At 38.3% G+C, this 13,999-nt stretch overlaps 1 long non-coding RNA gene across 1 annotated transcript in view; it reads right to left on the bottom strand.

Annotated features, from left to right (window-relative positions):
- Positions 1–13,135: 13,135 nt before the first annotated feature.
- LOC138144617 (uncharacterized) overlaps positions 13,136–13,999 on the bottom strand; it is an 8,025-nt gene continuing 7,161 nt past the window's right edge. Inside the window, exon 2 of the long non-coding RNA XR_011163987.1 lies at positions 13,136–13,359. This is a non-coding gene — a long non-coding RNA (uncharacterized lncRNA). The remainder of the gene's footprint in view (positions 13,360–13,999) is intronic.

Here is a 13,999-nt window from a genome sequence, read left to right as displayed (position 1 = left end):
CTGGTTACATATAAAGAATCTTATATGACCTTGATATATGAATAGCATAAGCCTTGTTAGAGAAGAATCTTTTAAGGCTACATTTTGCTCTACTAAGTCAAATGTTCTTCTTTGGCAATAAACAAACAATAAATGCAGGGGTATCATGTTCTCTATTTCTCAATTCAATTGGTCTCCCATTGCATCCTGGGCCATCTCCAGTTGTCCTGATGAATATCTGGACACTGGACCCAGATGGCTCTGGAGGAGAAAGTGAGGTTGGTGACCTTGTGCAGCCTTCCCTCACTCAAATCAGTCAACTGCAAGTCATGTCATCATCTCCCTGAAGTCATGATATTCTTTAGGAACAGAAGACAAACACAAAACAAAACTGTGTCACTAGGAAGATGTGAACTGCTATAGAAAATCATCTGTAAAAGCCTGACTTCATTCATATAGTTCTTGTCTTATTGTTGTCATTGTTTTATAAATCAAGAATACTGTCTGAGAGCCAGCACCCTACTAGAGCAAGAGCAGTGGATTTGTAATCAGAGGACCTTGTATGGCTTGGGACAAGTCACTTCTCTAAGTTAACTTCAGTTTCTTCATCTTTAAAATTGAGGGTTAGACTAGTAGCCTCCATGAGTCCTTTCCTGTTTTATATCTGTAATCCTAAGAATACATGGGTCATTCTCATGAACATTATTCAGAGATGATTAAATAAGTAAACACACTTTCCTGTTTTAAACTAGCATCCTTTGCTACTAGTTCTGACCTCTCCTACAAACTGAAAAGTGACAGTGGGACAGCCCTGTATTATATGTAAATATCTCCCATTTGGCCCCTCCCTTCCAAGTCTTCCCTAAACATGACCATTTCCTTCAGCTTTTTCTCAAATGTCCTGAAGTCAAGATCTTTCACCCTCTTCTGAAGATTGTAGTTTACCAGTGCCCTTCTTGAAATGTGGTATCTAGCTCCATTTGTGGTCTGATTAGAGTACTATCATCTCATCAGTTCTGGTACCTATGACTTTCTAAGATTTCATTAGCTTTCCTAGCTTCTATTGATCTTACAATGCACTAAAATAAATGAACATATATTAATCTATCCAAACCTCTCCCATTAAGTACTTATGAATTTGTTTAACTTGTTTACATTTATTTTATAAAACAGCATCTTAATGAATTTAGTCCAAAATTCTATCCTGTCAAAAGCTTTTTGGTAACTGATGCTCTCATTCAGTGTGCCCTTACATTTTTGTGTCATTGGAAAATCTGATAAGGATGCCATCTATGCCTTCTAGTTTTGTTTTTCTTTCTTCTGATTTGGTGTTGATTTTGACCTGTGATATACCATGTTAATCATCTCATAGCAAAATACAATTTATTGTGCAATAACTCCCTTTTGCTAAGTCATTACTTTGTGTCTGTGAAATTAGAGTTAAATTGATTTTTCTTGCAGTTATTTAATACATGTCCGATGCCTTCAGACTGTTTTCTTGAAGAAAGTGTTATATATACATATGTGCATAAGTACATATATGTATGCATACGTATGTATGTGCATGCATATATGTGTATGTATGAGTGTGTGTACACATATATATGACTATAAGTCTCAGATTTCTTTCATTTTTCAGTCCTGAACTACATATTCATGTGAATGTGGAGAAAGACAGAGAGAGAGAGAGAGAGAGAGAGAGAGAGACAGAGAGAGAGAGACAGAAAGGAGACAGACAGAGAGAGAGAGACAGAGAGGAGACAGACAGAGAGAGAGACAGAGAGGAGAGAGAGAGAGAGAGAGAGAAGAGAGAGAGAGAGAGAGAGAGAGAGAGAGAGAGAGAGAGAGAGAGAATATTTCTTCTCCTATTTTCCCCATGTGGAATGTCATCCTCCAAAATGGATCTCCAGAAAGCATTCCCATTCCCTGGAATAGTTAAAACCATCTTGATTGGCGAGTAAGTATAAACTGCCCATTACCTCTGGTTGTCCCCAAACCAGGTCACGCTTCAAATCTCATCCAGTCGCCACGCAGGCCATATTACTGTATTCCTTGATTTATCCATGTCAGTCAATCAACAATATTTATTTAGCATTTTACTGTGAGCCGGGTATCAGGCCGAGAGCTGAGGATACGAAGAAAGGTAAAGCAATCCCTGCCCTGACGGGACCCCCATGTTTGTTTAACACATACACAACGAGACACAGTCAAGATGTAGACAGAGTAGATGGAAGTTAATCTTAAAAGGAGAGGACACGCACATCTAGGGGACTGAGAAGGGCTACCTCAGAAGGCAGGATATGAATTGAGTCTTGAAGGAAGGCAGCAAAGACAAGAGGCAAAGGTAAGGAAGGAGATCATTCCAGGCATGGAGAAAAAGTCAGTGCAAAGACATGAACGAGACTCAGGCTGGCACGTTCAAGGAACTGCAAGTAGGCCAATTTATAGCTGGCTAGTAGAGTTTGGAAGGCAGGAAAGTTTAAGGAAACTGGAAAAGTAAGAGATGGCCAGAGTATGAGGAGTTTTAAATTCCAAAGAACTTTATATTTGATTTTGGTAATCCCCCATACCTACACCTCTTTCCACCTCCTTCCCTGGGTACAGTAATCATTGTTTCTAAACAGAGAACAACAATCAGCTGCCTAATTAATTGACTTCTTATCCTGTGATTCAACAGACCAAAGCTCCATTGCTTAGCCATCTTTCTCCTATCTCATGTTGTCTCCCCTTTTAGAACATAGCTTTTTGAAGGCAAGGACTGTCTTGCTTTTGTATTGACAGCAATCCTCTATTTTCCTGAGTTTAACTTTTGTAATTTCAATTGGCAGCTGGGCACATTTGCAGCTATGTGCAGCAGAGAAAAAGTGAGTCTCAGTGTGTACAAGTTTATAGAGTGACTGGCACCCTACTGGGTGCTTCACTGGTCTTGTTCACCCTACCTTTATAGGGTAAAGAGTTCCTCCTGTAGTCACTGCATGTTTTGATTGTTTGCCTTTGGTGCTGCAATTATGCCTTTAAAGTTATTTGGGCTCTATCCCAAGTATTCAAAGTCAGTGATGAGGCTTAGTGCAAAAGTAAAGATAAACTTCTTGCTGGAATTCTGGAATGTTTGTAGCCCCTGGTGGTTGAGACCCTTAAAAATCTCAAATAGCACATGAAGCTGATGTCACTGACAGATTATTTCAAAATGATACATCCTTCATTATCTCTAGCCTTCACTAACACCATCCACTAGCCATGAAGGACAGTGTCGGAGGTGATGTTGAGACCTCACAAACCTTGACATGTTCTGACATCAGCTCCTAAAGTCCCAACAATCTCTCTTTTGGTTTTTAGAGGGCGACCAAAGCAGAGAAGTTTATAGCAGTATCGTATGCAATAAATACAATGTGCTCACATGGCCATCTGACACAGTGGAAGGTAAAACTCAGGTTAAGAAAAATGTTTTCTTTTTAAGAATTTATTTGCTGTACAGTATTTATGGTACTGTAGATTTTATGTGTTATGAAAAATGAACATTGCCTGAATTAAATGTTATTTTTCTTGAGATGTTAGCACAAAAGGTCACAAAATTCTAGGAAATTACTAGCAAGAAAATGTGTTTTGCATGTTACCAATTTTATTTTGAGTATTTGAATTTTATGGGTTATTTCATGGTTACTGTGTTAGGGAAAGTACGTATTATCAGAGTTAATATTTTAGAGATAAAAAACAAAAAGGAAAAGGACCTATATGTACAAAAATATTTACAACAACTCTTTTCTGGAGGTAAAGAATTAGAAATGGAGGGGATGCCCATCAACTAGGCAACAGTTGAACAAGTTGTGGTATATGATTATGATGGAATACTATAGTGCTATAAGAAATGATGAGCAGGATACTCTCAGAAAAACCTGGAAAGGCTTGTATGGGCTGATGCAAAATGATATATACTGTTGTACAGTACAGCAATATTGTAAGCAATAGCAATATTGTAACACAATCAGCTGTGAATGACTTAGTTATTCTCAGCAATACAACAATCCTTGAAAATTCTGAAGGACTTATGGTGAAAAATGCCATCTATCCCCAGAGAAAGAACTGATGGTATCTGAATACAGATTGAAGCATACTTTTTTTACTTTATTTATTTTTCTTGAGTTTTTCTGTCTATGTTTTCTTTTACTACATAACTATTATGAATATTTTTTGCATGACTATACATGTATGACCCATATAAAATTGCTTGCCTTCTCAATGTGGGGGCAGGGAGTGGGAGTGGTAGAGAGGAAGGGAGACAATTTGTAACTCAAAGTTTTAAAAACAAATGTTAAAAATTGTGTTTATGTGTAATTGGGGAAAAATACTAAATAAATATAAAAAGTTAATGTTTTGATATAAAGAATTGTATGCAGAAAAATGTATTTTCAACTATCTCAAGCAAAAGATTAGTGTGGTCACAGGAACCTAACCACCTTTTCTCATCATTGTTGTTGCTAGGTGTAATAATGATGGTAATTTGAAGATCCTCCCTGCTTTGAAAGTAAACTCTGTCCCCTAATAGGCTGAATATAATTATGTGGAGCCTGTGATGGGAGGAATTTACTGAAGGGTGGGGCAGAGCCCACAGGAAACTGGGAGTCAGAGCTAGAGAGACGGTGGGAGAGAAAGGATGCTCAAGCAAGGAAATAGGTTTGGGAGTAGATATGGATATTATATTGGTTTGTGGGAAAGCTAAAGGATAGCATGGCACTCTGCTATGTTGTGGTGCATTAACTTTTATGTTGCTTTGATGGATTCAGTTTCCTGGTGTTGGGATTTGGTTTTTTGGTGTCTAAATAAATGCTTTGCTTCTGTTCTCTATATGGAGAGTTTGTTATATTTTGCTATTGAGTACCATGCAGGAATATTTATAGTCATGGTTGGTATATTTATCATGATTGTGGGCACTGTAAATATTGCATTGGCACTACACTGGGTTTCAGTCATGTTTGACTCTTTGTGACTTCATTTGGGTTTTCTTGGCAAAGATACTAGAGGGGTTTTCATTTCCTTTTCCAGTTCATTTTACAAATGAGAAAATTGAGGCAAATAGGGTCAAGTGATCACATAACTAGTAAATATCTAATGCTGGATTTGAACTCAGGAAGATGAGTCTTCCTGACTCCAGGCCTAAAACTCTTATCAACTGCACCATCTCTAGCTGCCCCCCATTTCCCATAGGTTCAGTGTTTCAAGCTTTACATTTTTTACTTTCACACCATTTTCTAGGAATGCTACCCCCAACGAAAGTTGAGGATTGACATTATATTCCCATCCTTTAGCATAGTTCTTTGCATATAAATACTTTTTCATTCATTCACTCACTGTCCTTCCCTGTGCCCACCTCCATACTCAAGTTAGCAAGTATCACTGTCTAAGCAAACTTGGTTTACATAAAGTTCTTCATTAAAAATTCTCTCCGTCTGTCTCTAAAATGTTACCGCATACTCTTCACTCACTTTCCTGGTACTTTGCATATGCTCATTTTGAATGAGATACTCAGAGTAACATGACCAAATCCCCAGGACTGTTCTAGTAAATTTTTAACAACTAGCTCTCCAGAAAGGAAAAAAAAAGTATACAATTTAATCTGCATTATTAGATTTTTCTCCATCATTTTTGGAAGTCTAGAAATCAATGAAAAAATAAATCAAGCCCAGGTTTATAATTTTTGCTGATTTCAAAAAAATCAAAACATGATAAAATGGGCATTTAGATAATAGCCTACATTAAAGAGCAGTCTTTGGATCATTTTTTAAAAATCGCTTTAAAGATACAATATAATTAAAATTTTAATTTATAAATAGATTTTATTAAAATTAAAATAACTTTAAAATTTGTTAACTTGAAGCCTCCTGGGTAAGGGGGAAAAACCTCAAATACAATTGTCATAAATAGATCCTATAGAAATCGATAAGATTAAGAAGGACATGATTAGACAAACCATTTCATTGGCAAGAAGTGTTTCAGGTATGATAATTGTCAAAAGCATTTCTCAGGTCCCTTCAGAAATGCTAAACTCCAGCTTGTATTTTCTTATTTTATTTTAATTTTGGTTTAGATGTGTTTTTTATTAGTGCAGGGAGTCTCTCATTAATGATGATGATCTTCAATTTAACTACAACTTAGAGTCTTAGAGAAATATCTCACTCACTGAGACTTTAAAGGACCTGCCAATGGGTCAAGTAACTGGTATGTAACAGAGGCAAGCCTCAAACCCAGGTCTTCCTGCTGCCAGGTCTCTAGAGACTACATCACATCTCCTCTCTCATGGTCTTTATTAGTGAATTAGAATAATGGCTGCACCAACATCCCTGCCATGTATCCATTCCTCTGCACCCCCATATACCCACAAGTACATTTTTAGATTTTTCCATAAATAGACAAAAAATTAAATATCATTAATAAAAAGAAAAAATAAGCATTGTAACCACAACTTTATGATGGGAATTTGAGGTTTTGAACTATGAAACCAACATACAATTGGGAATTGCATATGGCTCAGCAGCTGAATGAACGTTTTTTTTTGTTTGTTTGTTTGGTTTTTTTGCTGTAGTCTACAAATGAAATAGTAATAATCAAGATCCAGGGCACTTCCAACAATAGTGATTATACTATGAACAGAACAAAACCAATTAGTGAAACTCATAAAAATCCATATTTTCAAATCAGTATTTTTCCAGACTGCTAAAATGATAGTGATGATGCGGTGGAAAATGAAATGCATTTTGTCTCTCTGCCTACAGCTTTAGCCAGGGGTGGTTTTCAGGATTAGAACACCTGTTTTATAACTGTGCTCGTGGAATTAGCACAGTTTAGTTCAGAGACTGAATCTAGGTCATTTAATGGCTTAAAGTGCTTGAGAAACAAGCTGAAAAATGTTTTGTATGTGTTTCTTTTCTTATTAATTATTTTTCTCCCCCTGGTTCCATGATCCATTTGTTAGACAGGTCATTAAGAGTGATCATGGGGATCAGGGAGGTGATCCAGTAGATGGAGCACTGGTCCTGGAATCAGGAGGAACTGAGTTCAAATTTGCTCTCAGAACTTGACACTAATTGTGTGACCCTGGGCAAGTCACTTAACCCTGATTGCCTTGCCCCTCACCCCCCAAAAAAGAGTGATCATGGAGTGATTTTTATTTTTAAACAAGCCATAGGTTTGTTAGTATGAAATAGAGTTTTGTTTTGTTTTGTTTGACAGAAGAAGGGTGACCTTAGAGCATTTTTCATTAGTTAGAGTGCTAGGAAACTAAGACAAAGAATTGCATAAGCTATATAATTAATCAATTGCAACAGAGAATTCCTTGAATCTTTTGAGTTCAAATTCTCTGCCTTTGGCATAATCTTTGGTATATGGATTAAGTGGTCCAGAACTTGTTCTCTTTACAGGAGGATGTATTAGATTAAGAAATTATGTGGAAGAATAGGATATTACAGGAGCTCTAGAGTAAGAGGACCTCTGTTCAAATGTAAGTATTGATCATTACTACCTATGGACTTGAACAAGACCCTAAGTCTCTGAGACTCAGTTTCCTCATCTATAAAATGAGGGAGTTGGATTAGATGGCTTCTGGCCTCCATTACTGCTCTAGGGCCATGATCCTTTGCTGCTACTAATTATTGGTGAAGGAATATATGCATGTAAAAAGAAAGACCATTTCAATGAGAGTAAGAATAGTTTATATAGCACCTACTCTGTGCCAAGTACTGTGCTAAGCACTTTATACATGCTATCTCATTGTATCCTTGCAACATCCCTAGGGTGTAGGTGCTCTTATTATCTTTATTTTACAAATGAGGAAACCCATGTTGAGAGAGATTGAGATCTGCCCAGCATCATGCAGCTTTTGTCTGAAGCAGGATTTGAACTCAGGTCTTCCTGACTCCAAGTCTAACTCTCTATCCATTGCATCACTTAACTGTCTTAGTGACTTTACACAGATGCATCTAATTGTCAAAATTGCTGCACAGGAAGTTAGTGCTATGAATTTAGAGACAGGAAAGATAATCATGGGCCAGAGCAGGTTGAATAAATTTAATAGAAAAACTAGGATTTAAATCAAGTGTTGAAGACACTAAGATTTGAATAGGTAGAGAAGAGAAGACTTATACCAGGAGGACTTATAAGGCTGCTTCTAATTCTAAATCTTGGGATTTTGTTCCTGTCAAAGAGGTGGTGGTATTCATTGTCAACAAGCATTCTTTGTGCACCTACCTATTCAAGACACTGAAGATACACATAAATAGGTGTTGTACCCTTCCCTATGTCCATTATAGACTGGAAGTTCCTAGAGATCAGGGAGCATGAGGATGGAATTTTCCCCTGGATAGCACACAACATAACAACACATACTGTTCAGGAACTAGAAAATGTCATATAAATGTAAGGGATGATGGGGTGTTTGATAATGATTATCTTCTCTGGAGCTGAGCTGGGGAGGGGGGATGGAATCTGAAATTTAGAGGATAAATTTGGATAGAGTGAGTTGTCTCCTTTCCTGGAGAGATAGTTTAGATCAGAACCGGGATAGAGGCTGAATCATTGCCAATGCTCAGGTCATCCTTCTAAAGGAAAAGTTATACAGCCATCTCTAATGCCCCTAGGATTTTTGGGATGGTGTAGAGCAAAGAGGCCATACTGAAGGAGGTGGTGGGTCAGAGCATTAGAGTAAGGGTGGGTGAAGACAGCAACCAACATTGGGTAACTGATATCCATCACTGAGTAAAGTTCTACAGAATGGCTGCAATATGATCATAACCAGAAGTCACAAATTCCCAGAGATATACAATGACTTGCTGTAATGGGAATGGGAATTGGAAGAACTTCCTTGCTCCTTAATAGACCTAGGCAGGAGTTTGAAGACCTCCCCTCCTTTGAAAGTAAACTCAGCCTCCAATAGGCTGAATGTAATCACCTGGAGCCTGTGGTGGAGGGAATTTGCTGAAGGGAAGCCGAGCCCACAGAAAGCTTCCCTGCCTATGAAGATAAACTCTACCCCCTGAGAGGCTGAATGTAGTCACATGGAGCCTGTGGTGGGAGGAGTTTACTGAAGAGAAGCAGAGCCCACAGGAAGCTGGTTGAGAGCTAGCCAGACTCTGAGGGCAGAGAACACTCATTAAGGAGATAGAGAGTTTTTGAAGGGAGCAGAGTCAAGATGGCGGAGTAGAAATAGGACCTCTGTGCGGCTCTGGCTTCCACCTTCCTCAATTCATGTAAAAGGGGACTCTGAACAAACTTTGGAGCTGCAGAACCCACAAAATGACACAGAGAAGCTAACCTCCAGCTGAGGACAGCCCAACAGGCCAGCAGGAATAGGCCAGTGCAGCACTCTGGGAGTCGAGCCCAGTCTCACCCCAAGGTTTTAGCCCCAGGGTGGGCTTGACCAATCTGCCAGCTGGAAGGACTCCAGAACACCAGTAGCTGTGGCACTTTCCAGAATTATCAACACATAGATGCTAAGGACAAAGTGAGAGGTCAGTGCAGTGTGGACTTTGGGACCCAGTAGTTGGGAGTGCCTCGGCTTTTGCCCCTGGGGTGAGAAGCCGCTAACAGCTGTAGAGCAGCCTCTGCCACAGTGCAGCTTCAGCTCCTGGCCTGCAAAGTGTATGGGGACCAAGTGACCAGTCTGAGGGGTATCTGCTCTTGCTTTAACCTACTTGGATCTGGATTGCAGTCTAGGGTGGAGGTCCTGGGGTGTGTGACCAGCTTGCTAGACCATGTGGAGGCTTCAGAGAGGGCACCCAGCTAATACCTCCGGCAGCTGAGGAACCCCCAGCATTTGACGAAGCTGCTCTGTCTGGTGGCAGAGTCCTACTGTGGCAAAAAGTCCAAAAGTCAAATAATTGAGTGGCAACATGACCAGGCAAAGGAAGCAAAGCAAACAGAAGAATCCAATATTAGACTCCTATTTCGGGGACAAAAAGGATCAAAGCATGGAACAGGAGGAAGACAGTGAAGTCAGAACTCCTGCACCCAAAGCTTCAAAGGAAAATACGAGCTGGTTACAGGCCATAGAGGACCTTAAGAAGCAGATAAGAGATGTGGAGGAAAAATTGGGAAGAGAAATGAGAACAATGCAAGAAAATTATGAAATGAGAGTCAACAGCCTGACTGAGGAAAATAACACCTTAAAAAATAGACTAACTCAAATGGCAAAAGAGGCTCAAAAAGGCAATGAGGAGAAGAATGCCTTAAAAAGCTGAATTTGCCAGATGGAAAAAGAATCTCAAAAGCTCAATGAGGAGAATCATTCCTTCAGAATTAGATTGGAGCAAATGGAAGCTAATGACTTTATGAGAAATCAAGATGCTGTTAAACAGATACAAACAAATGAAAGAATAGAAGGCAATGTGAAATATCTCATGGGAAAAACCACTGACCTGGAAAATAGATTCAGGAGAGATAATTTAAAAATTACTGGACTACCTGAAAGCCATGATCAAAGAAAAAACCTAGAAATCATCCTCCAAGAAATTCTCAAAGGAAACTGCACTGATGTTTTAGAACCAGAGGGCAAAATAGAGGTTGAAAGAATCCACCAATCACCTCCTGAAAAAGATCCCAAAAAGAAAACTCCTAGGAATATTATAGCCAGGTTCTGAAATTCCCAGATCAAGGAGAAAATATTACAAGCAGACAGGAAGAAACAATTGGAATACTGTGGAAACATAATCAGGATAACACAGGATATCGCAGCTTCTACCCTGAGGGATCAAAGGGCTTGGAATATGATATTCCAGTGGGCAAAGGAGCTGTGATTAAACCAATAATCACCTACCCAGCAAAACTGAGTATCATGTTTCAGAGGAAAATATGGTCATTCAGTGGAATAGAGGACTTTCAAACATTCTTGATGAAAAACCAGAATTGAATAGAAAATTTGACATTCAAGATACAAGAAGCAAGAGAAGCATGAGAAGGTAAACAAGGAAAAGAAATTATAAGGAACTTATCAAAGCTGAATTATTAACATTCCTACATGGAAAAACAATAATTTTAACTGATGAAACTTTTCTCAGTATGAAAATAGTTGGAGGGAATAGAAATATACATATATATATATACATGTATATATATAATGTCTCTATCAGAGGGTATACAGGCATTTGAATACATATGTGAATGTGTGTATATATATTTACAGGTATACATAGATAGAGGGCACAGGACCAATTTAATAGGAAAGGATGATACTTAAAAGGTGAAATTAAGATGTGAGAGAGGAATATAATGAGAGGAGATGGGAAGAGACAGAATGGGGTAAACTATCTCATATAGAAGAGGCAAGGGAAAATGGTTACAATGGAGGGGAAATCTAGGAAAGCAAGAGGGAATGGGTCAACCTTATTCTCATTGAATTTGGCTTGGGGAGGGAATATACACTAAATACACACTAAATAGGGTACCTAACCCTTCAGGAGAGTAGTGGGGAAAGGGATGAGAGGGGGGATAATGGAAGGGAGGGCAGGCTGGGGGGGAGGAAAATTGGAAGCACCCACTTTTGAAAAGGGACTGGACCAAAGTAGAAAATAGACCAAGTGGGAGGTGACATAGGAGGGAGGAAAATATAGTCAGTCTTTTACAACATATCTACTATGTTAATATTTTGCATTAGCTGCACATATACAACCTGTAGTGAACTGCTTATCTTCCCAGTAAGGGTGGGTGACAAGGGAGGAAGGGAATGAATCTGGATTTCAAAGTTTTAAAATCAAATGTTAAAAAAAAAAAAAATATATATATATATATATATATACTATTATTAATATTATTTTGCATGTAATTGGGAAATAAGGTATACAGGCACTGGGTCATAGAGATCCACCATGCCCTACTGGAAAAGTCGAAGGGGGTATGGGAGAAGATTTGGGAGAAAGCAGATTGGAAGAGGGGATATCCTGTGGGACTGCTATTTTGGGGAAACATGGGGAAAAATTTGTAACTCAAAATCTGGCGGAAATGAATGATGTAAATCAGAAGTTAATAAAGCATTTGAAAAATGAAAAAAAAATTTGAAAAGATAAATATGTGAAAAGACTTTGATTTATTACAAAGAAATGCTTCATATAAACACAAGGCATTCTTTTTTGCTATTATCTAACATTAAAAAGTACTTACTAAGTAGCTTTATAATAGCATTTTTATAATGATTTAAGGTTCACAAAGCATTTGACCTATATTATATCATTTAATCCTCACAGCAACCTTGTGAAGTAGGTGCTAATTTTATTGCCACTTTTTAGTTGATAGTGATTTCAAGCAATCAATCAATAGACCTTTATTAAACACCTTCTATGCAATAGCCCATGGATGGGAATCTGTGGCCTTGAGGCCACATGTGGCCCTCTAGGTCAAGAGTGGCCCTTTGACTAAATCCAAGCTTTATAGAATAAATCCTTTTTTTAAGGGGATTATTTGTTCTGTGAATTTTGGATTCAAAGGGCCACATGTGAGGACCTAGAGGTGCCCATGTGCCCTCAAGACTGCAGGTTCCCCACCCCTATACCTGCACTGTTGTCTGAGGTCATAAGGCTCATAAGTATCTGATGAAGAATTTGAACTCAGTTCTTCCTGACTCCAAGTTGAGCCCTTTCTCCACTATACTTTACATAGTACTGTGGTACTCTGAGAAATGTTAAGGCAGCACCCACTTCTGTGTTTGGATTGAGTCCTAATTAGGTTTCTCATTTTTATGTGTGTTTTGGTTTGTGATCCCTATTTGGTTCTATTAGTTTTATTTTATTCTTTTTCCTAGATTTATGACCACTTTTACTTTAATTCTTGCTGAACAACCTTTGTCTTTAGAATTTGGAAATAAATTAATAAACGTCCACTTAAGAAAAAAAGGAGATAGAGATGTTTGTGAGTAAATATTGATTTTTTATTGGTTTGCAGGAAGGCTAAAGGATGGCATGGCTCTCAGTGTTATGGCTTCTGAATATCTTTGGTACTGAGATGGAATTGCCTTATTGGTTTTGGGATTTGGTTTTCTGGTATCTAAATAAATCCTTCAGTTCTGTCCTCTACCTGGAGAATCTGGTATATTTTGCAATCAAATGTCATGTGATACTTATAGTCATGGTGATTGTAGGCGCTGTAAATATTTCATTGGTACTACAATTGCACACAATAGGTACTTAATAAATATTTATTTAATTGAATTTGTTTTCATTATGCTAATAGAAGGCCTCATGGTAACATCGGGAGAGTATTGAACTTGCAAGTCAAAAGATTTGGTCTCCAGTCAATGTGTGAAAGTGAAAGAACACTGGACTTGGAATCAGGAAGTTCTGGGTTCCAGTCTCACTTCTAGTACTGTGTGACAAAGAAATTGTCACTTAACCTTGATTTCCTTATCTGTAAAAAGGAGATAATAATAGCACTTAATACTGGGTTGTTGTGAAGGTCAGATTAAGAACTGAATGGAAAGCACTATATATATGTGAACTGGTTTTATTATTATGCAGGTCACTGAGTTTTCTAGTATGTAAATAAGTCTAGACTAATTGAATTCTAAGTTACATTCTAGCACCAACATTTTGTGGTTCTCTTAAAAAAAGTAATTGGTGGGCTGAGGGAAATAGCCTGTGATGATCAGGAAGGATATATATGCTTTTGGGGGCTGCCATCATCACCCATCTTAAATGTCTCCCGTATCATTTTTATCTGTTGCAGACTTTGTTTTGGAAGATCAGGATGGCAAAAAAAAGAATGAATAACACGAAACAATGACCCCTCCTAGTTCTCAGCAATGCCCCAAAGTGAACCTGTTCGGAGGCTTTTGCAAATATTCCAGCAACCAAAAGAAGCCAGACTGGCAACAGGAAGGGAAGGTTGAGATCTGGGTGAATTGGAAGTGGAGAAGGGCAAAAATCTTGCAGAGCCCTCCTCTGCCAATCATGCTGATAAAGGCCAGTCACATTTCTCTTGCACATATGTAAGGGTTATGTGATTTAAAGATCTCCCATGCCCCATGGACGTGCTGACATAGCAGAGC

The sequence above is a fragment of the Petaurus breviceps genome, unplaced genomic scaffold (assembly GCF_028583685.1).
Source record: "Petaurus breviceps papuanus isolate PSGF00001 unplaced genomic scaffold, PetGlider_PUasm1.0 90702, whole genome shotgun sequence".
In the NCBI taxonomy this organism is placed as follows: domain Eukaryota; kingdom Metazoa; phylum Chordata; class Mammalia; order Diprotodontia; family Petauridae; genus Petaurus; species Petaurus breviceps.
This window is presented reverse-complemented; position numbering and strand designations above follow the sequence as displayed.